The sequence below is a fragment of the Tachyglossus aculeatus genome, chromosome 1 (genome assembly GCF_015852505.1).
Source record: "Tachyglossus aculeatus isolate mTacAcu1 chromosome 1, mTacAcu1.pri, whole genome shotgun sequence".
In the NCBI taxonomy this organism is placed as follows: Eukaryota; Metazoa; Chordata; class Mammalia; order Monotremata; family Tachyglossidae; genus Tachyglossus; species Tachyglossus aculeatus.
The window spans coordinates 76098581-76120734 of NC_052066.1; positions in this window are offsets into that span (position 1 = coordinate 76098581).

Here is a 22154-nt window from a genome sequence, read left to right on the forward strand (position 1 = left end):
CAGGGAAAAATGAGTTCAATTGGAGAAGGCCTCTTGGAGGAGGGGTGACTGTGTGGGATGTGGTTTGGGAAAGGATTCAGGGAAAAATGAGCTTAATTGGAGAAGGCCTCTTGGAGGAGGGGTGACTGTGTGGGATGTGGTTTGGGAGGGAGTTCCAAGCCAGGAGGAGAATGTGGGAAAGGAGCTGGAAGCAAAATAGATGAGAGTGAGGATCAGTGAGCAAGGTGGTACTAGAAGAGCAAAGTGTGAACCGTGCTTAGAACTGTGCTTTGCACATAGTAAGCACTTAATAAATGCCATCAGAAAAAAAGTGTGCAGCCTGGACCATAGCAGAAAATGAGTAGACTGTGAGCCCACTGTTGGGTAGGGACCGTCTCTATATGTTGCCAACTTGTACTTCCCAAGTGCTTAGTACAATGCTCTGCACACAGTAAGCGCTCAATAAATACGATTGAATGAATGAATGAATGAGTAAGGTAAGATAGGAGTGGGTGAGCTGATCGAGTGCTTCAAAGCCAATGGAAAGGAGTTTCTGTTTCATGTGGAGGTGGCTGGGCAACAACTGGAGATTCTTGAAGAGTGGGGAGGCCTGGACTGAACGATTCTGTAGAAAAATGATCTGGATGGCAGAATGAAATACAGACTGGACAGAGCAGAGCTAAGAGGCAGGGGAGTCAGCCAATTGAGATATAAGTGCTTGGATCAGCATGGTTGTCGATTAAAAGAAGAGGAAAGGGCAGATTTTAGTGATGACGTGAAGGTAGAACTAATTCATTCATTCACTCAATCGTATTTATTCATTCATTCATTAAACCGTATTTATTGAGCGCTTACTGTGTGCAGAGCACTGGACTAAGCGCTTGGGAAGTACAAGTTAGCAACATATAGAGACAGTCCCTACCCAGCAGCGGGCTCACAGTCTAGAAGGGGGGAGACAGACAACAAAACAGAACATATTAACAAAATAAAATAAATAGAATAAATATGTACAAGTAAAATGAATAAATAAATAAATAGAGTAATAAATATGTACAAACATATATACATATACACAGGTGCTGTGGGGAGGGGAAGGAGGTAAGGCTGGGAGGAGGGGGAGGGGGAGAGGAAGGAGGGGGCTCTCAGTCTACAAGTAGTTTCTTAGATATGCAAAGTACTGAATATATGCACAATGGAGATGGGTAGGATGCAGGAAAGAGAGAGAGAGAGAGAGAGAGAGAGAGAGAGAGAGCACTCTCTGTATCTTGGATATAAAAGCAAAGTTAAATTGGATAGTCCAGTATGCCAACACTAGTAAGACAATAAATACAGTTGCAGCAATTCCAGTAAGATCAACCAATCAATTAATAGTATTTATTGAGCATTTACTGTGTGCAGAGCCCTGAATTAAGCACTTGGGAAAGTACAATATAACAGAGTTGATAGATTGATTCCTCACGCATAACAAGTTTTTAAAGGTTTTCAAACAAGAGGGTTTGGGTAGGGTGCTGGTTAAACACATGGGAGAGTATAACAGAATTAGTTAATACAATACTTGCCTTCAAGGAGTTAACAATCTAATGGGGGAGACAAGGCTAACATAAATGACAGGTAGTGGGAAGCAACAGAGTTTAAAGATATGTATGTAAGTGCTACTGGTCTGGGTGGGAGTAAGGGGAGGGGTGAAACTGGGAAAGGGGAGTACCCAAGTTAGGTGACAAGAAATTGCTGGAAAAGTAGTAGCATGAAGCAGCGTGGCTCAGTGGAAAGAGCCCAGGCTTTGGAGTCAGAGGTCAGGGGTCCAAATCCCAGCTCCACCAGTTGTCAGCTGTGTGACTTTGGGCAAGTCACTTCACTTTTCTGGGCCTCAGTCGCCTCATCTGTAAAATGAGGATTAAGACTGTGAGCCCCCCGTGGGGCAACCTGATCACCTTGTAACCCCTCCAGCTCTTAGAACAGTGATTTGCACATAGTAAGCGATTAATAAATGCCATTATTATTAGTACTAGTAGTAGTAGGTGTGTGTGTGTGGGGGGGAAATAGGGTGGAGATAGAGAAGCAGCGTGGCTCAGTGGGAACAGCCTGGGTTTGGGAGTCAGAGATCGTGGGTTTGAATCCCAACTCTGTACATATCTTGTATCTTACTAATCTTATCTTATTGTATCTTGTATCTTATCAAGATACTTGATATCTTGTACATATCTATTCTATTTATTTTATTTTGTTAGTATGTTTGGTTTTGTTCTCTGTCTCCCCCTTTTAGACTGTGAGCCCACTGTTGGGCAGGGACTGTCTCTATATTTTGCCAATTTGTACTTCCCAAGTGCTTAGTAAAGTGCTCTGCACACAGTAAGCGCTCAATAAATATGATTGATGATGATGATGATGATGATGATGACTCTGCCAATTAGCTGCGTGACTTTGAGCAAGTCACTTCATTTCTCTGGGCCTCAGTTCCCTCATCTGTAAAATGGGGATGAAGACTGTGAGCCCCCAGTGGGACAACTTGATCACCTTGATACCACCCTAGCACTTAGAACAGTGCTTTGCACATAGTAAGCGCTTAATAAATACCATCATTATTATTATTATTATATGAGAGACTGGCCATCAAAATCCTCTAAGGGGATACTTGATTTCAAAAAGACTTTCAAGATGGGGGAAAGAAGTGCACTGTTGATGGGAAGGGGAAGGGCGTTCCAGGGAAAAGAAACTCAGTGTACCAATTCTTCCTTACTCCTCGTTTTCTTGCTTCTTTGCTCACTTTTCATGCATGTGTATGGACTTGTCCTGCTAGATAGAGAAAGATCAGCTTACAATTAAAGGCTTAGCAGATAGAGCACCAACCTGAGAGTCGGAGGACCTGGGTTCTAATCTCAGCTCTGCCACTCACCTGCTCTGTGGTCTTGGGGCAGTCACTTAACTTCTCTGTGCCTTGGTTAACTCATCTGCAAAATGGGGATTCAATACCTGTTCTCCCTCCTACTTAGACTGAAAGAATAATAATCGGCAAAAACTTCACTTCAGCTGAGTGCTACCTAGAGTAATTTGAAGAGTTATAGTAGCATGAGTTGGAGTTCAACAAATGCAGTTGTAAAAATCCACTGTGCAAACGGTGGATGCGTAAACATTAATAGTAATGAGAATGCTTGCTAAGCACTTATTATTTTGCAAACACTGTAGTAAGTACTGGGATGGAAATCATTCGATCAAAGTTCAATTCAATTCCCAAGCTTGCTTCGCTATGGGAATTAGACTTAATTCCGAGAAAGTCAAACTGCGATAATGTTGGTTCAACATTTTGCACTGAGTAATGAACTGAGTTTATTTAACATAAAATAGGGAACCTTGGATATACAAGACTCAAACACTTTGACATAAGGGGCTAGCCTTTATCTCTGCAAATCTTTGACGCTCATTGGACCAGATAGTGCACAATGCCTTATCATTATTATTTTTGCTTATTATTATTAGATTTTGCTGATCATGTGCTGACTGGGACCTGAATATCTTATATCTACCCCAGAGCTTAGCACAGTGCTTGAAACATAGAAGTGCTTAACAAATGCCACTATCATTATTGTTCTCATTATGATCAGAGAAGCAATGTGGCTCAGGGGAAAGAGCATGGGCTTTGGAGTCAGAGGTAATGGGTTCAAATCCCTACTCTGCCAATTGTCAGCTGTGTGACTTTGGGCGTCACAACTTCTCTGTGCCTCAGTTACCCCATCTGTAAAATGAGGATTAAGACTGTAAGCCCCCTGTGGGACAACCTGATCACCTGGTAACCTCCTCAGCACTTAGAACAATGCTTCTCACATAGTAAGCGCTTAATAAATGCCATTATTATTATTGTTATCAGTGTTACAATTAAAATCTTGAGAAGCAGCATGGCCTAGTGGAAAGAGCACAGACCTGGAAGTAAGAGCACCTGGGTTCTAATCTCAGCTCCATTATTTGTCTGCTGTGTGACCTTGGGCAAGTCACATAACTTCTCTGTGCCTCAGTTACCTCATCTGCAAAATGGGGATTAAGACTGTGAGTCCCACATGGCGTGTGGACTGATTAACTTGCATCTACCTCAGTGCTGCTCCTGGAACATAGTAAGCACTTAAAAAATACCACAAAAAAAGAGTCATACGGCTTCCCATGAATTCCAAAGAAAAATGAATAGAAAATAGTGGTCAAGAATATTACATTTCTTATAAATTTGATAAATAATTTCCTTTAGGGCACCTCTGATTTCATTTTCATGACTGTCAACACATCTCATTATGTGCTTAATCTTCCCTGAAGGATTTATGCAGAATCTGGTTGATTGAGTGTCAGTTTCCCTGAAGGCATTGTGCAGTATTTGGTCCAATGAGTGTTAAAGGTTTGGAAAAATAAAGGCTAGCTCCTTATATCAAGGTGTTTGAGTCTTGGATTTCTAAGATCCTCTACTTTATGTTAAATAAACTCAGTTAGTGCAAAATGTTGAACCAACATTATCTCTCAGTTTGTCTTTCTCAGAATTAAGTTTAATTTCTATAGTGAAGCAAATTTGGGAATCAAATGGAACTTTGATTGAATTATTTCCACCCCAGTGCTTATTACAGTGTTTGCCAAATAATAAGTGCTTAGTAAGACCTCTCATTACTATTGATGTGTGTGCACCGCCCTTTTGCCCAGTGGATTTTTACTATTGCATTTGTTGAACCCAAACTCATGTTACCATAACTCTTCAAATTATTCTGGGTGCTACTTTAGCTGAAATGAAGTTTTTGCTTGTTTTTTTTTAAACTCTATTCTTTTACGACAATCCCCTTTTTTTCAAAAGTTTCTAAGTGTTTCTCAAGTCTCCCCATTCTGATCTGCAACTCAAAGGCACAGAGAGTTTTGGTCAGTGACAAATATTATTGAAAGAGTAAGTAGCATAGTTTTCCCCATAACATTCAGCAAATCACCCATCGGTCAGTCAATAGTACTTACTGTGTCCCTGTTTTGTGTAGATCACTGTAATAGACCCTTGGGAAAGTACATTAATTAGTAGACATGAGTCCTACCCGTAAGGCACTTTCATTCTAATGGAAGAGGCAGGCACTAAAATAATTTCTATATAGGAGTAAGAAAGAAAAGATATAAGTACATGAGTTGGTTTTTAAGTATGTAAGATATGTACATAAGAGCTAAGGGGTTTGTTTGTACCGAAGACTCTGCCGGCACAGAAGTGCTGATGAAACAGTTAGCAGACACCCTGGGGAGATTAGAAATTAAACAGAATCCACTGGGGAAGGCCTCCTGAAGGAGGAGAAATAGCAGGTAGTGGGAAGAAGGGAGGGAGAGGTAGAGATGAGAGTGAACCACAGAAAGTAGGTTAGACCAGAGTTCTGTGGAAGCCAAAGTACTCAAATTGCTTATTACTTTTCAAGTTCCAAATTATGCTTCCCTGAAGATTGATCTTGTGTCTCAGTGCGTCTAATTAAATGTTTTTTTCCACAGTACCACCAGATGTGAACGCAATGAACGGTGTCTGTAATGTAGAAAATACATTATCAGGAAAACCAGCTCAAAGATATATTTCTCCCACCTGATTGCTGAAAACAAGAGGATTGGATTTCGCTAGGTTTGCCAACAGCAGAAGTGGGGTTTCATTTCTGGGTGCCAAATGAAGCGTGGCAAAGTGACCATCTGATGGGCCCACTGCAAACGAGGTGGTTGATGGCATTGGATCGTTTAAGAATTGAATTCCACATGGCTGTGGTTTCCTGTTGAAATTGAGTCCTCCAGGCTCCAGGGATTTAAAGATACTTAAGTCCTATTGCTCTGTAAATTCCATTTTAAAATTCTAAGATCATGGTTTTGTTTTGTTGTCTGTCTCCCCCTTCTAGACTGTGAGCCCACTGTTGGGTAGGGACTGTCTCTATGTTGCCAACTTGTAGTTCCCAAGCGCTTAGTACAGTGCTCTGCACACAGTAAGCTCTCAATAAATATGATTGAATGAATGAATGAATGAATGAATGAATGGTGCAAAATCTCCATAGGCATAGCTTGCTTTGACCACAGTTTTCAAAATAGGCAACTAGATCTCTTATTTCAACCCCTCATAAGCCTATTCTCATCCTTTTACCATCTTCCATCCTTCATCATGGCTCCCTGTCAGCATTCTTCCTGTCTCTTCAACTTCAGCTGTGCTCTAACCTCTAGGTATTGTATTGGATTCTTCTCTTTCTCCATTCCCTTTGCCTTGTTTTGCCCTTTTTCAAAAATGGGAACATTTTTCGTGCTACTTATCCGCAAATACTACTATAATCAGTCAATCGTATTTATTGAGCGCTTACTGTGTGCAGAGCACTGTACTAAGCGCTTGGGAAGTACAAGTATACCTTCCATCAAGATAATTTTTTACTAATTAAATTGAGGAAGAAAAAGATTAAAAAATGATACACAACATAATTCTCCAGTGGGTAGCCTGGACTGTGAAAATTAGGTGCATGCCACCCCAAGGATCAAAGAAATGAACAACTGTACCTATCTCCATTCATGTTTTAAAGGTGCGTTTGGTAATAGCAAGCTGTACTGGAGGAGTTCTGCAGCATGGAGAAGCTCTGTTAAAACAAAATGTAATTTAAAGCAACAGAAAAAATGATAACATGAAGTTCAGATTATTGTCTCTAATTTTTCAGGATGGAGAAGAGCTCTAGACTTAATGTGGAACCATTAGATTCCATATGAACAGCACTATTTTTCAGGGCTCTTTGATCTACCAAAGAGAAGAAGTAAGGGCACTTATGCTAACCTTTATGCACTGCTTTCCATTTTGTTGTTAACCTAGGAAATAACAAGGGACTACAGCTGATATTTCACAAGAGGCATTGGTCTCATTAATTCAGTCGTTATTTACTGAGCCCTTTGTGGTGAACCCACAAGAAACCACCTTATTAATGACTGTTTGTGATCCCATGAACCACAACAAAGAAGAGACTTTGTGAAGTGACTGATGGGCTCTACCTGAGACAGGTGATGGCTGGCCTGTTGGGGTGGAGCATGGAGGGAGGTGGGGCTTTCTCTCCTTGTTCTACCCGGTAATGGGCCTGGACAAATCAGTGTCTGCCATATGCAGCCACAGTTTACACACCTAAGGCAGATAAAAGGCAGTTGCATTGAAGCACCACTCTCTCGCAGGAGGCACAGAGGGAAGTATCTGCAACAGGAGAGCAGCAGACGAGCAGCACTTGGAAGCAGAAAGAAGAAGCATTGGCAGAACGGGCTCCTTTGACCACACACTGGTACTGGACCCTTAGGGGAGTGGAGTGAGTGAGTGAGATTGTGCACGTGTCACTCCCTTGCATTTGGTAAAACTCAGTAAAAAACTTCACACATTAAGCTTGGTGATCAGAGATGTGGTTTGACTACTAATATGTGTCACTGAGGCCCCTCCGGTCCAGGAAGGTTCTGGGGTACAAACCAGGGGGGCTTGTGACATATTTACTGTGTGAAGTGCCCTGTACTATGTTACCAACTTGTATTTCCCGAGTGCTTAGTACAGTGCTCTGCACACAGTCAGCACTCAATAAATATGATTGATTGATTGATACTAAGCACTTGGGCGAGTTCTAAGCCAGCTCTTAGAATAGTGCTTGGCACATTGTAAGCGCTTAATAAATGCCATCATTATTATTATTCAGTACAAAAATAAAGAGGCACATTCCCTGCCCAAAATGAGCTTGCAGTCTAGAGGGAGAGGGGGAGACAGACGTGAATATAAATAATTCCAAATATGTACATAAGTGCTGTAAGACGGGGAAGGGGGAATGGTAAAGGGAGGAAGTCAGAGTGATGCAGTAGGGAGTGGAAGAAGTGGAAAGGGGGCCTTAGTCAGGAAAGGCCTTTTGGAGGAGATGTGCCTTCAATAAGGCTTTGAAAAGTGGGAGAGTAATTGTCTGTCTGATTTGAGGAGGGAGGGCATACCAGGCCAGGGGCAGGATGTGGGTGAGGGGTTGGCAGCTAGATAGTTTAGATCAAGGCACAGGGAGAAGGTTAGTACTAGAGAAGCAAAGTGTTTGGACTGGGTTGTAGTAGGAGAGTAGTGAGGTGAGATAGGAGGGGGCAAGGTGATTGAATACTTTAAAGCCAATGGTGAGGACTTTTTGTTTGATGCAGAGGTGGTTGGGCAACCTCTGGAGTTTTTTGAAGAGTGGAGAAACATGTCCTGAATGTTTTTGTAGAAAAATGATCTGAGCAGCAGAGTGAAGCATGGTCTGGAGTGGGGAGAGACAAGAGGTCAGCAAGGAGGCTGATGCAGTAATCCAGGTGGGATAGGATGAGTGATTATATGAAAATGGTAGCAGTTTGGATGAGGGAGGGCTCATGGTTCTAGTATTGTTGAGAAAAGCTTTTTTGTTTGTTTTTTTAACAACATTAAATGCAGGAACGACTGAACAGGTTAGAATGTCTGGTTCTGCTGAATTACTTTTTAGCAGGTTAAACTCATTTTGTTTCTAGATAAGGATGGATGCTTTATTTCAGAGTAGCATTTGCTACATTCTTGAGAAAATCCCAAGATTGGTGGGATTTTCTCAAGAATGTAACACCTTCTTAGTAGTTCACCTGGAAAAAGTGTCTTAGTTGAAGTCAGTAAGTCAACATGAGTCTCTTACATTCTGTAACCTTTTAGAGAAGCAGTGTGGCTCATTGGAAAGAGCCCGGGCTTGAGAGTCAGAGGTCATGGGTTCTAATCCCGGCTCCACCACTTGTCAGCTGTGTGACTTTGGGCAAGTCACTTCACTTCTCTGGACCTCCGTTCCCTCATCTGTAAAGTGGGGATGAAGACTGTGAGCCCACCATGGGACAACCCGATGACCTTGTATCTGCCCCCCCGGCGCTTAGAACAGTGCTTGGCACATAGTAAGTGCTTAGCAAATACCATTATTATTATTATTATTATTATTAGTCTAGCCCTCCCCCACACCCCTTATGTCTTCCTCTTCTTTTCTCACCTATCGGTTTAGCCCTCTTTCTCATATTTGCATTTGCTATGGTGTCCCAGAGATCCCATTGAGTTTTTCAGTGCTCTGTTGTCACCTGAAGATTGACACACACTGAAAAGCAGTGTGCCCGAGTGGATAAAGCACAGGCCTGAAAGTCAGAAGGGCCTGCATTCTAATCCCAGCTCAGCCAATTATCTGCTGTGTGACTGTGGACAAGTCACTTAACTTCTCTAAGCCTCAGCTGCTTCATCTGTAAAATAGGGATTAAGACTGTGAACCCCATGGGGGACCCTGACTGTCCAGCCTGATTATAGCGTAGCTCAGTGGAAAGAGCATGGGCTTGGGAGCCAGAGGTCATGGGTTCTAATCCCAACTCTGCCACTTGTCAGTTGTGTGACTTTGGGCAAGTCACTTAACTTCTCTCTGCCTCCGTTACCTCATCTGTAAAATGGGGATTAAGACTGTGAGCCCCACGAGGGACAACCTGATCACCTTGTATCCCCCCCTCAGTGCTTATAACAGTGCCTCGCAGATAGTAAGCGCTTAACCAATGCCATCATTATTATTATTATTATTCTTGTATCTAAACCAGAGCTTAAAGCACTATGTTCCTAGCACATAGTAAGTGCTTAACAAATACCATTTTTAAAAAAACCTTCAAGCATGGCTCCGACAACACAAGGAAATTAAATTGTCTCTCCTTTGGGCTATTTTGTATTTCTTTTGGCCTAGAGCTTTTCCTATTTTGGTATACTGGATTTAGTCTGAGATTATCTGGTAATAATTGTAGTATCAAGCGCTTGCTATGTGTCAAACACTGTTCTAAGAGCTAGGGCACATACAAGGTAATCAGGTTGGCCACAGGCCCTGTCCCACACAGGGCTCACAGGCTTAATCCCCACTTTACAGATGAGGTAACTGAGGCACAGAGAAGTGAAGTGACTTGCCCAAGATCACACAGCAGACATGTGGAAGAATTAGGTTTAGAACCCAGGTCCTCTGACTCCCAGATTTGTGCCCTTTCCAACAGAGAAGCAGAATTGTGTAGTGGCTAGAGCACGAGCCTGGGACTCAGAAGGTCATGGGTTCTAGTCCCAGCTCTGCCACTTGTCTGCTGTGTGACCCTGGGCAAGTCACTTTACTTCTCTGGGCCTTAGTTCCCTTATCTGTAAAATGGAAATTAAGACTGTGAGACAGGGACTGTTTCCAACACAACTTGCTTGAAACCGATCCAATTTGCTTGTATCCTCCTCAGCACTTGGTACAGTGCCTGGCACATAGGAAGCACTTAACAAATACCACAGTTATTATTATTATTATTAGATCATGCTGCTTCCCTAGTGAAATGTCTTTTTGTGTTACAACAGCTGTATGCTGTGCAGGTCCTCTTCCATAGTGGAATCTTAAGAGAACAATGGTATGTTTCTGTCATCTCTTCAAAATTCCTTCTTTGTCTGTGATGAGACTGGATCCATATTCAGTCTAGAAAGGTACCAAGATAATAATAATAATAATGGTATTTATTAAGCACTTACTATGTGCAATGTACTGTTCTAAGCACTGGGGAGGTAACAAGGTCATCAGGTTGTCTCACAGGGGGCTCACAGTTTTAATCCCCATTTTACAGATGAGATAACTGAGGCCCAGAGAAGTTAAGTGACTTGCCCAAAGTCACACAGCTGACAATTGGCGGAGCCGGAATTTGAACCCATGACCTCTGACTCCAAAGCCCGGGCTATTTCCACTGAGCCACACTGCTTAGGGCCATATGAAGTGCTGTGCTAAAGTTTTTGGTTTCATGGAGGTCTGCATAGTTCTGGATTTCTTCCAGCATCCATCAGTTCCTGAGTTCTAATCCCGGCTCTGCCACTTCTCTGCTGTGTGACCTTGTGCACACTAAACTTCTCTGTGCCTCAGCTGCTTCATCTGTAAAATGAGGACTAGCACTGTGATCCCCATGTGGGACAGAGACTGTGTCCAATCTGATTAACTGGTATCTACCCCAGTACTTAGAGCAGTGTTTGGCACATAGTAAGCACTTACAAGTACCAGAATTATCATTATTACTTAGTCTTCCTAAGAACCAAGATGACAGGGACAAGGCCATATGAAGTGCTCTGCTAAAGGTTTTGAGTCTTGAAAAGAACACTGATATGTTCTGTCATCTCTTTAAGATTTCTTCTTTGCCTGTGATGAAACTGGAGCCATTTTTAGTCTTCATAATTACGAAGATGGCACAGACAGGGCCATATGAAGTGCTTTGACCAAGTTTTCAGTTTCATGGAGGTCTGCATAGTTCTGGATTTCTTCAGGCATCCATCAGTGTATCACAAGTGATCCATAATTACACTTTCATGGACATTAAGAAACTGCAGGAGGATTTGATGTTTTGCAGAAATAGGCCTTGTGTCTCCAAGCCATTTGCATTTAACAAGTCTTGGTGACTTATTTTGGCCATGCCCAATGCCTTGACAGCTCCCTGGGACATAGCTTCTAGGAGAAATCTCCAGTCGTGGTTTGATTTGCTTGCCTCAGTCGGGCTATGCTCCTTACAGTTGTCTCCAGTCTGCAGTTCAACTATTGGGGAAGTCGGTACAACAAACTGAGCTTTGAAAAGTTGAACAGTACTTGGACCTGAAGACATACTTGCTGAGATCTGTAAACATGCCTAACACTTATGCAACTCTTGCTCAACATAAGGATTGCAGGAGAAATGCCACTGGTTCTCGAAGAAGCCACTATCATCACCATCTTCAAGAAGAAAGACTGAAGATGAAATGTAGCAATTTTTGAAGCATCTCATTACTCTCCATGACTGACAAGACCCTTGCCGGAGTAACAAATTAATTATGTTAATTAAGTGCGTATTATGTGCCCAAGCACTGTACAAAGCAATGGGGTAGATACAAGATAATCAGGTCTGATACAGTCGGTAGCCCACATGGGATACACATGTAAGTAGGATGGAATACTCCTGAATTGACTACTATAGAATATCACCAACTAAAGCCTCCAAGGTACACAATATAGCACAACACAATGTGATCTTTGCTATATGTCAAAGAGGAAAAGTATGGAAAACAGGATCACGACCAAAACCAAGACAGTTTTGTACACAGGAGATACCATCAATAGATCTGGGCCTGAGAAATTACTTCATTTCAGCTTCTCTGAAATGTTCACCAGCATCAGAGACTACTTCTGTTTGTCAAGGCTGATTAGATCAGAGCCAAATATACCCTATTTGATCCATTCTCCACTTTCAATAGAATAAAGCAGAATGTGTCATTGTTTGGTCTTGTTGGAAATCACTGGGAAACTCTTTCAACTCAATTAGCTTCGAGCATCATCCAAAGTCCAGAGACCGACATTCAAGAATGGCAGATGACTGCACCAGAGGAAACAACCAAGAAGATAGGCAAATAATAACAATAATAACAATAATAATGGCATTTAAAGTGTCTAAGCACTGTGCTAAGTGCCGGAGGAGATACAACGTTATCAGGTCATCCCAGGTGGGGCTCACAGTATTAATCCCCATTTTACAGGTGAGGTAACTGAGGCACAGAGAAGTTAAGTGATTTGCCCGAAGTCACACAGCTGACAAGTTGCAGAGCTGGGATTAGAACCCACGACCTCTGACTCCCAAGCCTGTACTCTTTCTACCAAGCCACGCTGCTTCTCTATAAATGTACACCACTTGACCAAGTCATCCTAACATTAGGGGCTGATGATGTCTAAACAATACTGAGGTCATTCATTCATTCATTCAATCATATTTATTGAGTGCTTACTGTGTGCAGAGCACTGTACTAAGCGCTTGGGAAGTACAAGTCGGCAACATATCAAGACGGTCCCTACCCAACAGTGGGCTCACAGTCTAGAAGGGGGAGACAGAGAACAAAACATATTAACAAAATAAAATAAATAGAATGCATCAGCCTGCACCAGAAAAGCTATACACACAACTATACAATTTCATTGGAGGCACAGAGCTAAACAGAATTCTGTTTATTATTTACTTATTTATTAAGTATTTATTTATCTATTTATTACTGATTGATAGATGAATTTGTCTGTTATTTATATTAATGTCTGTCTCCCCTTCTAGACCGTGAGCTCACTGTCGGTCGGAATGTGACTGTTTGTTGTTATATTGTACTCTCCCAAGCACATAGTACAGTGCTTTGCATACAGTAAACGTTCAATAAATGTGATTGAATGAATGAATGAATGTTCCTAGGGAGCACACTGACCAATGACATAATTATAGACAAGGAAGTAGAAAACCAATCATGAAGGCCAGCACGTCCCTTGATCAATCTTCGCAGGGTCATTTATTGCCTACTATCAATCAATCGACCAATCAATCAATTGTGCTTATTGTGTGCCAAGCACTGTACTAAGCATTCGGGAGAGTAAAATACAATACAGTTGGTAGATGTGTGCCCTTCCCTTAAGGAGATAATAATCTAGAGGGGGACAGTGATATTGAAATAAATTATGGATAAGTACATAAACTTGGTGGGACTGCGGGTAGGGTGAAAGCAAGTTCTAAGAAGGTGAAGATCCAAATATATACAGAACACAGAAGGGACCGTGAATAAAGGAATTGAGGGATTAGTTGGAGAAGACCTCTAGGAAGAAATGTGATTTTAGTAGGGTTTTGAGGGTGGAGAGAGTTGTAATGTGGCAGATAAGAAAGGTGAGGGAGTTCCAGGCTTGAGGGAAGTTGTGGACAAGGAATTGAGCATGGGATAAAAATAACTGAGGTACAGTAACTAGCTTACGTTGTTGATACCCATTTTACATATGAGGTAACTGAGCCCCAGGGATGTGTAGTGACTTGCTTTAAGTCACAAAGCAGATGTGACAAAATCGGAATTGGGACCTGAGTCCCTTTTGACTCTCACACATGTGCTCTATCCACTAGGGTCATGCTGCTTCTCCTTCTCTAGCTCTGTCTTTTCTCCATCCTGACTCAAATCAGAGCCACAGCCTAGTTCATATAGTTAATTGAATAGGGAGGAATAGAAGGAAAGTTCCAAAATATGCTCTGCAACAAACAGATTTTATTTGAAAGAGTGGCTCTGGGTAAAACAAAGGGTCTTTATGTTGTACTTGGTGGGCAGAAGGCATCAAGCCATCAGTTTTTATAGTTTTGGAGCAAAATTCCATGAGATTGGCACAGTTTCTGTCTAGCAGCCAGAGAGGGATATGTAGTGAATGCCAGGAATTGTCATAGTTTTTTTAAAAAGGTATTTATTAATCATTTACTGGAGAAGCAGCATGGCTCAGTGGAAAAAGCCCGGGCTTTGGAGTCAGAGGTCATGGATTCAAATCCCCACTCTGCCAATTGTAAGCTGTGTGACTTTGGGCAAGTCACTTAACTTCTCTGGGCCTCAGTTACCTCATCTGTATAATAGGGATTAAAACTGTGAGCCCCTTGGGGGACAACCTGATCACCTTGTAACCTCCCCAGTGCTCAGAACAGTGCTTTGCACATAGTAAGTGCTTAATAAATGCCATTATTATTATTATTAATAATATTATTAATATTATTATTATTATTATTATTATTGTTCCAGGCACCATACAAAGTGCAGGAATAGATAAGTTAATCAAGTTGGACACAATCCACGGTCCTACATAAGGCTCACAGTCAATCTCCATTTTAACTGAGGAATAGAGAGGTTAACTGACTTGTTAAACTCACATAGTAGACAAGTGGCAGAGGTGGAACCAGAACCCAGGTCATTCATTCATTCATTCTGTCAGTCTGTCATATTTACTGAGCACTTACTATATGCAGAGCACTGCACTGAGTGCTTGGGAGAGTACAACAATGGACGAGCACTTAGTACAGTGCTCAAGCACTTATTACACTGGTCTGTACACAATGAGCACTCAATAAATACGATTGAATGAACAGACACATTCCCTGCTCACGAGATTATATCTAGACTGCCGAGGCAAACATCAATTCAAATAAATTACAGATACATGATCTGGGGCCGGAAGGGGGACAGAACAAAGGGAGCAAGTCAGGGCTAAGCAGAAGGGAGTGGGAGAGGAGGAAATGGGGGGCTTAACTAGGGAAGGACTCTTGAAGGAGATGTGCCTTCAGTAGGCTTTAGATAGGGGGACAGTAACTGTCTGTCTGACTTGAGGAGGGAGGGTATTCCAGGACAGAGGCAGGATATGGGCCCAGGGTCAATGGTGAGATATGTGAGACCAAGGCACAGTGAGAAGGTTAGCACTAGGGGAATGAAGTGTACCTGCTGGGTTGTAGAAGGAGAGTAGGGAGGTAAGGTAGGAGAGGGCAAGGTGACGGAGCCATTCTCCAGTCTCTTCCCACTTCAGTCTATACTTCACTCTGCTGCCTGGATCATCTTTGTGCAGTAATGCTCTGGACATGTTACTCCTCTCCTCAAAAATCTCTAGTGGCTGCCTGTCAACCTATGAATCAAGCAAAAACTCTTCACACTCAGCTTCAAGGCTGTCCATCACCTCACCCCCTCCTACCTCACCTCCCTTCTCTCCTTCTCCAGCCCAGCCCGCACCCTCCACTCCTCTGCCACTAACCTCCTCACTATACCTCATTCTCGCCTGTCCTGCAGTCGACCCCCGGCCCACGTCCTTCCCCTGGCCTGGAATGCCTTCCCTCCGGCCTGGAATGCCCTCCCTCCACACATCTGCCAAGCTAGCTCTCTTCCTCCCTTCAAAGCCCTACTGAGAGCTCACCTCCTTCAGGAGGCCTTCCCAGACTGAGCCCCCTTTTTCCTCTCCTTCTCCCCAACCCCCCAGCCCTACCTCCTTTCCCTCCCCACAGCACTTGCATATATATTTGTACAGATTTATTACTCTATTTATTTTACTTGTACATATTTACTATTCTATTTATTTTGTTAATGATGTGCATATAGCTTTAATTCTATTTGTTCTGACGATTTTGCCACCTGTCTACATGTTTTGTTTTGTTGTCTGTCTCCCCCTTCTAGACTGCGAGCCCGTTACTGGGTAGGGACAGTCTCTATATGTTGCCGACTTGTACTTCCCAAGCGCTTAGTACAGTGCTCTGCACTCAGTAAGTGCTCAATAAATACGATTGATTGAATGAAAGAATGGAGTGCTTTAAAGCCAATGGCGAAGAGTTTTGGGTTTTTTTTGATGCAGAGGTGAATGGGCAACCACAGGAGTTCTGGAGGTCATTCTGAGTCCCAAGCCCATGATCTTTCCAATAGACCACACTGCTTCCCAAATAGTTATAGTAATAGTATTCATGTTTTATTGGTATTTGTTAAGCTCTCATGTGCCAAGCACTGTGCTAAGCACTGAGATAAACACAAGATAAACATTTTGGACACAGTTAATGTCCCACATGAAGCTCACAGTCTTAATCCCCATTTTACAGATGAGGCAACTGAGACACAAAGCAATTAGTGAGTCACCCAATGTCACACAGGAAACAAGTAGCAGAGTTGGGATTATACGCCAGCTCCTTCTGACTCTCAGGCTTACGTTCTATCTACTAGGCGGCACTGCTTCTTGTTGTGTGTAGACAACTACACTAAGCACTGGAAAAGAATGCATGACTGACACGGGGTCTCCCGATCTACTTGACTACTACTACGAGTATAAGAGTAGTGAGGGGATTGGTGACAGACAGATAAGTTGAGATGAAACCAAAAATCACCTAAAACAACATATAGACAAGGAAAATTCACCAAATAAAAACAAACAAAAAAGGAAGATATGTTCATTCATTCATTCAATAGTATTTATTGAGCACTTACTGTGTGTAAAGCACTGTACTAAGCTCTTGGGAGAGTACAGTACAACAAAAAACAAACTTTTCCTGCCCACAGCATGCTCACCGTCTAGAGGTGATGGTGAGCCTGTGAGCTGTGAGCTGTTAGACTGTGAGCCCACTGTTGGGTAGGGACTGTCTCTATATGTTGCCAGCTTGTACTTCCCAAGCGCTTAGTACAGTGCTCTCCACACAGTAAGCACTCAATAAATACGATTGATGATGATGATAGAGGGAGAGACAGACATTAATGTACATCAATAAATAAATAAATCTATAAATTACAGATATACTCATGTGCTCTGGGGAGGGGAGGGAGGATTAATGAAGGGAGTAAGTCAGAGTGACGCAGAAGGGAGGGGGAGAAGAGGAGAGGGAGGTTTAGTCAGGGAAGGCCCCTTGGAGGAGATGTACCTTCAATAAGACTTGGAAGTGGGGGAAAGCAATTACCTGTCTGGCATGAGGAGAAAGGGGCTTCCAGCCTAGAGTTAGGATGTGGGCGAGAGGTGGGAGTGAGATGGATGAGATCGAAGTACGGTGAGCAGGTTAACAATAGAGGAGCAAACGTGTGGGCTGGGTTGTAGTAGGAGAGCAGAGAGGTGAGGTAGGAGAGGGCGATACGATGGAGTGCTTTAAAGCTAGTGGTGAAGAGTTTCTGTTTGATGCAGAGGTGGATGGGCAACCACTGGAGTTTCTTGAGGAGTGTTGAAACATGGTCTGAATATTTTTGAAGGAAAACGATCCAGGCAGCAGAGTGGAGGATGGATTGGAATGGGGAGACACAGGAGGCAGGGAGGTCAGTAAGGAGGCTGACACAATAATTAAGGAGGGATAAGATAAGTGCTTGCATTTACACTGGTTGGAGCGGAAGGGGCAGATTTTAGCAATGTTATTAATCAATCAATCGTATTTATTGAGCGCTTACTGTGTGCAGAGCAATGTACTAAGCACTTGGGAAGTACAAGTTGGCATTAACTTGCATTAAGGTAGAATTGACATGATTTAGTGATGATTTCTTTTGACTACTTAATGCCCCATCTCTCTGCATTTCATCTCTATCTCTTCCTTTTGCTCCATTAAGTATTTTGAATTATATAATGCTGCCCTGATCCAACCCAATGAAACGCCTGCAAAACTCTTGGCTATCCTACTAGATAAAATTATTGAGACCCTTCATTTTGATAGATCATCTCCATCCCAGAATCATGTTTTATGAATTCAAGATCATTATTTAACATTCATGGCTTTCCTGAGGTACGTCTTCTGGAGACGGGTTACAATTGATACAGAAAGAGGATTAGATTTAGTGAACAGATCTATTTTCTTAGTTTGCACAATTTGAAAGTTGGATCCAATTTCATTGATCAAATAGCTTTTGTGTATGTTGTTCCAGGAACTACTCCCTCTGTTCTGCCTTGGTAGGAACTGCACAGTTATTTCTTTTTTCTGGAATTACCTGCTTCTCATTTTGTTAAATGAACTGGCTAGTGTCAAGACAGTGATAAAGGCGACTGGTCTCGAATGCAAGTTTAGCAACTTCAGGGTGCCAGATTCTAGTCAACATATTAAAATGGATTGCCTTCAAAGAATTCTATTGACACAACTTCGAGTTTCCACATGAATTAAAAGATGATTTAAGAGTCTTGTAGACAACATCAGCATACTGGGGGCTTTGTTTAAATGTTACAACCAAGTGTAAGAATGAATGTTTTGAGTTTTTGTCTGGATGGTAAGCAAAAATATGGCCTCCTCCTATCCAGGGCCATTTTGACCTTTTTCTCACGTTCCTTCTCTCTTGTTCCATGCCCACTTTGATCCTTGGAAACTTCAACATCCATATAGATGTACCCGGTGACCCCTCGGCCTCCCGCCTCCTATCACTCCTCAACTCCTCCAACCTCCTGCTCCATCCCACCTCCCCCACCCACCAACTTGGACACACAGTCGATCTCATCATCTCTAACTGCTACACAATCTCTACCCTCACCAACTCTGAAATCCCTCTCTCTGACCACAACCTTCTCACTTGCCTCCTCTCCCACTTGCCTCCTCCCCATAAATCCGTACTGTTCCCCAACAGAGATCTCCAGTCTCTCGACCCCATCCATCTCTCTCAGTGCATCACACCCCACCTAGCCTCCATACCCAATCTACCCAATCTTGATGACCAAATAGATGCTCTCAACACCACCTTCTCTACACAACTCAACTGGCTTGCTCCCCCACTCCTTCATTGCTCTCCCACCACTAACCCTCAGCCCTGGTTCACCTGCACTGTCTGCATCCTTCGCTCTTATGCCCGAGCCTCTGAAAGTTGCTGGTGAAAATCTAAACACCAGGCCAGCCTTGTCCACTTCATGTTTGTCCTTTCTTGCCTTAACTCTGCTCTCTCCTCTGCCTGGCAACACAATTCCTCTTCCCTTACTGACACCCATGCCCATCACCCTTGCCAGTTGTTCCAGACATTTAACTCCCTTCTCAGGCCCCCTGTCCCATTCCCCCCTACCACTTCTCCCCAGTTCCTCACCCCCAACAGTCTGGCCATCTATTTTATTAAGAAAATTAGCACCATCAGGTGTGAGCTTCCCCAAATCACCCCTCCCACTCCACCATCCCCCCTCCTATTGGACCCTCTCTTCAACTTTCCCGACATTCTCCCGCACTATCTCCAGAGGAGAGCTTCTGCCTCCTCTCAAATGCTATGCCCTCCACATGCGTATTGGACCCCATTCCTTTGCACCTTGTAAAAACTCTTGCCCATTCCCTCCTTCCCTCCTTAACTACCATCTTCAACCACTCACTATCCAATGGCTTCTTCCCCTCTGCCATTAAACGTGCCCATGTCTCCCCCATCTTAAAAAAAATCATCCCTTGACCTCACAGTCCCCTCCAGTTATCACCCCCTCTTCCTTCTACATTTCTTTTCCAAACTCCTTCTCCCCTCCAACTCTCTCCTGGACCCCGTCAAGTCTGGTTTCTGTCCCCTTCACTCCACTGAAACCACCCTCTCAAAGGTACTAATGATTTTCTTCTTGCCAAATACAACAGCTCATTTTCCATTGTAATCCTCCTCGATCTCTCAGCTGCCTTTGACACTATCAACCATCCCCTTGTCCTCAATACATTATCCAACCTTGGCTTCAATGACTCTGACTTCTCTGGTTCTCTTCTAATCTCTCTGGCCATTCATTCTCAGTCTCCTTCATGGGCTCCTCGTTCCCCTCCCATCTCCTACCTATAGGGGTTCCTCAAGGTTAAGTTCTTTGTCCCCTTCTATTCTCTATCTACACTCACTCCCTTGGAGAACTCATTCACTTCCATGGCTTCAACTACCATTTCTGTGCAGATGATACCCAAATGTACATCTCCTCCCCTGTTCCCCCCCCTCTCTCCCTCCAGGTTAACATTTCCTCCTGCCTTCAGGACATCTCTACTTGGATGTCGTCCTGCCACCTCAAACTCAACATGTCCAAAACAGAGTTCCTTATCTTTCTTACCAAACCCTGTCCTCTTCCAAACTCTCCCATCACTGTAGACAGCACAACCTTCCTTCTCATTTCACAAGCCTTGACACCTTGATACCTTGGTGTCATCCTTGACTCCGCTCTCTCATTCAACCAACATATCCAATCTGTCACCAAATCCTGATGGTATCACCTTCACAACATCGCTAAGATCTGCCCTTTCCTCTCCACGTTACCACATTAGTGCAATCACTCAACCTATCCCATCTAGATTGCTGCATCAGCCTCCTTTCTGACCTCCCAACCTCCTGCCTCTTTCTTCTTCAGTCCATACTTCACTCTGCTACCTGGATTACCTTTCTTCAGAAACGTTCAGGGCATGTCATCTGCCTCCTCAAAAACCTCCAGTGGTTGCCTATCCACCTCTGTATCAAGCAAAAACTCCTCATTATTGACTTTAAAGCCCTCCATCACAATGCCCCCTCTTATGTCACCTCCTTTCTCTCCGTCTACATCCTAGCCCACAGACTCTGCTCCTCTTATGCTAACCTTCTCATTGTGCCTCGATCTCTCCTGTCTCGCCACGGGCCCATGGCCCACATTCTACCTCTGGTCTGGAATGTCCTCCCTCCTCAAATGCACCAAGCAATCACTCTCCCCTCCTTCAAAGCCTTACTGAAGGTGCACCTCCTCCAAGAAGTCTTCCCAGACTAAGCCCCACTTTTCCTCAGCTCCCACTCATTTCTACATCACCACAATTCACTCTCTTTGCTCTTCCCTACCTCCCTGCCCCACAACACTTATGTATATATGTACATATCTATAATTCTATTTATTTACATTGACGCCTGTTTACTTGCATTAATGTCAGTCTACTCTACCCCCCTCTATACTGTGAGTCCGTTGTGGTTAGAGATTGTCTCTCTTTATTACTATATTGTACTTTTCAAGTGTGCAGTACAGTGCTCTGCACAAAGTAAGCATTCTATAAATATAATTGAATGAATGAATGAATGAATGAGTTCCTTGGGAAGACCTGATTGAATGGGAAAAATCCCTCTAAAGGTTCCACATAGCATGTAGGCCCAGAACACACCTTGATTTATGACTTACTGAGGAGAATGAACAGAACTGTATTTTCTGGACCTTAACAATTCAACAGGAGCCAGAGGTGCCCCTTTGATGATGAAATATGGACTGAAGTCAAGTTTTGGTAAAACGGGAATCAGAAGTAATCTGCCTGCAGGACTTTATTTCCATTTTTCCTTTTCAAATGATAAGAAAATGGTCCTCACTTGCCACTTGATCGAAACAATTTTGCCAAGTTAATTCAACCAATCAATCAATAAATCATATTTATTGAGCACGTGCCGTGTGCAGAGCACTTTTGGGAGAGTACAATATAGGTTATATGATACAATTCAATATAATAGAGTTGGTAAACACATTCCCCACCCAGAAGGAGTTAATGGTCTAGATAGGGAGGCAAACATTAATATAAATGAATAAATAAAGGATATGTACACAATTGCTGTGGGGCTGAAGGTGGGGTGAAGAAAGGGTGCAAATACAAGTTCAAAGGCATGAGAAGCATGTATGGTCCAGTGGATAGCCCACAGGCCTGGAAGCTAGAAGGACCAGGGTTCTAATCCCAATTCAGCCAGTTGTCTGCTGTGTGACCCAGGGCAAGTTATTTAACTTCTTTGTGCCTCAGTTACCTCATATGTAAAATGCTTAGCTTGTATCTCTCCCAATATTTAGTACAGTGCCTGGGACATAATAAGCTCTTAACAAATGTCATTAGAAAAAAGGACAATCCAAGATTCTCCGAGTAGACACATTTTAACACCAATGTGGAGAAAGTGAAACATACATCAGTAGACCAATGAATAAAGTGGGTGTGAGAGCACACCACTACTTCTCTTCCCATCC